Here is a 4338-nt window from a genome sequence, read left to right on the forward strand (position 1 = left end):
CTCAAGAAACACAATGATCATCAACTACATCAATAGATCAACCTCCATTGCGGGACTTGACATCAATATATATATATATATATATATATATATATATACACACACACAAATTTATATTGACATTGACGTATCTCTGCCGTATCCGTATCTTGATTTTTAAGGTTTTGCCATTTCCCGTTTCCGTTCCGTATCCGTTTCCCATTGCCGTATCCGTTTCCGTGCAACTTAGACGTCCACCACCACCATCTTCTTGTGAGTTTCTTTGCTTATCAAATTAGACCTTGGTGTTATGGTTCCTCACACCCATTTCATCAGCCCTATAACTTCACTTTCCTTGCAAACTAACTCTCTCTCTAGATTCCTCTCCCCCCTCATGGTTCATACACACCACCTTTGACCACCGAGAACCACCCTCAATCAACTACCCTTCACGTTTTCTGTTTACCTTCTTCCTTCACTACCGAGAACCTATGATGCATGGAAACTTCTCTAAGGTTGCCGTTTCTGTTTCCGAAACTCCATGGAAACGGATACTCCATGGAAACTCCTTGGAAATGTTTCCTGGAAGTATCAGATATCATGGAAACGTTTCTGCGAAGTTTCCTTAAAGTTTCGATGAAGTTTCCTAGCCGTTTCTATTTTATTTTAAGGTTTACATGAGCTTTTTAAGTTTAAATCCAAAAAAGACTAATGGGCTGCTGTTTTTAAGGCTCAAAACGTATTTGATATTCCCTTAAGTCCCTAACCGATCGTCAATCAAAGTCTCCCTTGTCGTGAGTCGTCTCCTGTCTTTTCGATCAAAGACGATTAGTCGATCAAAATTCACTAGGATCGTCAATCATCATTCATCACCATTCTTGATTCTCTTAATTCTTAATCACATCATCGATTATGGCTTCTCAAGAAACACAATGATCATCAACTACATCAATAGATCAACCTCCATTGCGGGACTTGACATCAATATATATATATATATATATATATATATATATATATATATATATATATATATATATATATATATATATACACACACACAAATTTATATTGACATTGACGTATCTCTGCCGTATCCGTATCTTGATTTTTAAGGTTTTGCCATTTCCCGTTTCCGTTCCGTATCCGTTTCCCATTGCCGTATCCGTTTCCGTGCAACTTAGACGTCCACCACCACCATCTTCTTGTGAGTTTCTTTGCTTATCAAATTAGACCTTGGTGTTATGGTTCCTCACACCCATTTCATCAGCCCTATAACTTCACTTTCCTTGCAAACTAACTCTCTCTCTAGATCCCTCTCCCCCCTCATGGTTCATACACACCACCTTTGACCACCGAGAACCACCCTCAATCAACTACCCTTCACGTTTTTTGTTTACCTTCTTCCTTCGCTACCGAGAAGGCGAGAACCATAGTGGTTCCCCGTATCTTGTCACTGATGGAGTAATCCATCAGACTCAACCCAACACCACTTTCCTTTGTCACTTTCTCACTTCTCTGGCGAAGAGAGCCACCACTGTCGGCTGTGGCGGCAGCTCCACCTCCCGACGTCATGACCCACCACCAGCAAACACCCTTCCCAAACACCTTCGGACCATAACCTTGCACCTCCCTGCCCTTTCTCTCGTCGAGCTCACATGAAAAGAAACGAAACGAAGGCAGCAAAGCTGCCATTGCAGGTCCGTCACCACCCACCGTTGGCAAAACCCATTTCACCTCCAACCACCGTTGTGACTATTGGAACGCCTCCATACCGACATCTACCACCCCTCAGATAGAAACTCAGACTAAGGTCTAATATTTTATTTACTAGTCGAAATATTTATAGTATAAATATTTGTAAAAGTCAGAAAAAACTAGACGTTTCATACCCATTTGATGCGGAACCTTAAACGCAAACTCCAAAAGTTTTACAACCTGAAAAATTTATCCGTTCGGGTTTTTTTTAGAATCCTTAAATTAAAATCTATCATTCGACACTTTCAGGAAAATTACCCGGCATCAAGAATTGGACACACGAAGCGAGATTCGTTTTAAAGTTCAATGAGATTTTATACTTTGGTGAGAAAAAAAATGAATAAATATAATAATAATAAAGGACAGCCCATTTACATCTCTCTCTCACGTGATCTCTCACTCCCTCTCTCTCCCTCTCATGTCTCTATCTCTCTTATCTACCACCTTGGACTCTTGTAAAGGTCAAAGGCCATCCAAGGGGGAAAGTCCAGGTTTGACTTTCAAGTCGACTCAGAAAGTGAAACATACAAATGGTGAAAGAAGTAAGCTGGCTTATTTCCTTGAATTACGCCCACAAACGTCCACCACCACCATCTTCTTGTGAGTTTCTTTGCTTATCAAATTAGACCTTGGTGTTATGGTTCCTCACACCCATTTCATCAGCCCTATAACTTCACTTTCCTTGCAAACTAACTCTCTCTCTAGATTCCTCTCCCCCCTCATGGTTCATACACACCACCTTTGACCACCGAGAACCACCCTCAATCAACTACCCTTCACGTTTTCTGTTTACCTTCTTCCTTCACTACCGAGAACCTATGATGCATGGAAACTTCTCTAAGGTTGCCGTTTCCGTTTCCGAAACTCCATGGAAACGGATACTCCATGGAAACTCCTTGGAAATGTTTCCTGGAAGTATCAGATATCATGGAAACGTTTCTGCGAAGTTTCCTTAAAGTTTCGATGAAGTTTCCTAGCCGTTTCTATTTTATTTTAAGGTTTACATGAGCTTTTTAAGTTTAAATCCAAAAAAGACTAATGGGCTGCTGTTTTTAAGGCTCAAAACGTATTTGATATTCCCTTAAGTCCCTAACCGATCGTCAATCAAAGTCTCCCTTGTCGTGAGTCGTCTCCTGTCTTTTCGATCAAAGACGATTAGTCGATCAAAATTCACTAGGATCGTCAATCATCATTCATCACCATTCTTGATTCTCTTAATTCCTAATCACATCATCGATTATGGCTTCTCAAGAAACACAATGATCATCAACTACATCAATAGATCAACCTCCATTGCGGGACTTGACATCAATATATATATATATATATATATATATATATATATATATATATATATACACACACACAAATTTATATTGACATTGACGTATCTCTGCCGTATCCGTATCTTGATTTTTAAGGTTTTGCCATTTCCCGTTTCCGTTCCGTATCCGTTTCCCATTGCCGTATCCGTTTCCGTGCAACTTAGACGTCCACCACCACCATCTTCTTGTGAGTTTCTTTGCTTATCAAATTAGACCTTGGTGTTATGGTTCCTCACACCCATTTCATCAGCCCTATAACTTCACTTTCCTTGCAAACTAACTCTCTCTCTAGATCCCTCTCCCCCCTCATGGTTCATACACACCACCTTTGACCACCGAGAACCACCCTCAATCAACTACCCTTCACGTTTTTTGTTTACCTTCTTCCTTCACTACCGAGAAGGCGAGAACCATAGTGGTTCCCCGTATCTTGTCACTGATGGAGTAATCCATCAGACTCAACCCAACACCACTTTCCTTTGTCACTTTCTCACTTCTCTGGCGAAGAGAGCCACCACTGTCGGCTGTGGCGGCAGCTCCACCTCCCGACGTCATGACCCACCACCAGCAAACACCCTTCCCAAACACCTTCGGACCATAACCTTGCACCTCCCTGCCCTTTCTCTCGTCGAGCTCACATGAAAAGAAACGAAACGAAGGCAGCAAAGCTGCCATTGCAGGTCCGTCACCACCCACCGTTGGCAAAACCCATTTCACCTCCAACCACCGTTGTGACTATTGGAACGCCTCCATACCGACATCTACCACCCCTCAGATAGAAACTCAGACTAAGGTCTAATATTTTATTTACTAGTCGAAATATTTATAGTATAAATATTTGTAAAAGTCAGAAAAAACTAGACGTTTCATACCCATTTGATGCGGAACCTTAAACGCAAACTCCAAAAGTTTTACAACCTGAAAAATTTATCCGTTCGGGTTTTTTTTAGAATCCTTAAATTAAAATCTATCATTCGACACTTTCAGGAAAATTACCCGGCATCAAGAATTGGACACACGAAGCGAGATTCGTTTTAAAGTTCAATGAGATTTTATACTTTGGTGAGAAAAAAAAATGAATAAATATAATAATAATAAAGGACAGCCCATTTACATCTCTCTCTCACGTGATCTCTCACTCCCTCTCTCTCCCTCTCATGTCTCTATCTCTCTTATCTACCACCTTGGACTCTTGTAAAGGTCAAAGGCCATCCAAGGGGGAAAGTCCAGGTTTGACTTTCAAGTCGACTCAGAAAGTGAAACATACAAATGGTGA

The sequence above is a fragment of the Lactuca serriola genome, chromosome 4, assembly GCF_051521515.1.
Source record: "Lactuca serriola cultivar US96UC23 chromosome 4, Lser_US96UC23_V15, whole genome shotgun sequence".
NCBI lineage: Eukaryota > Viridiplantae > Streptophyta > Magnoliopsida > Asterales > Asteraceae > Lactuca > Lactuca serriola.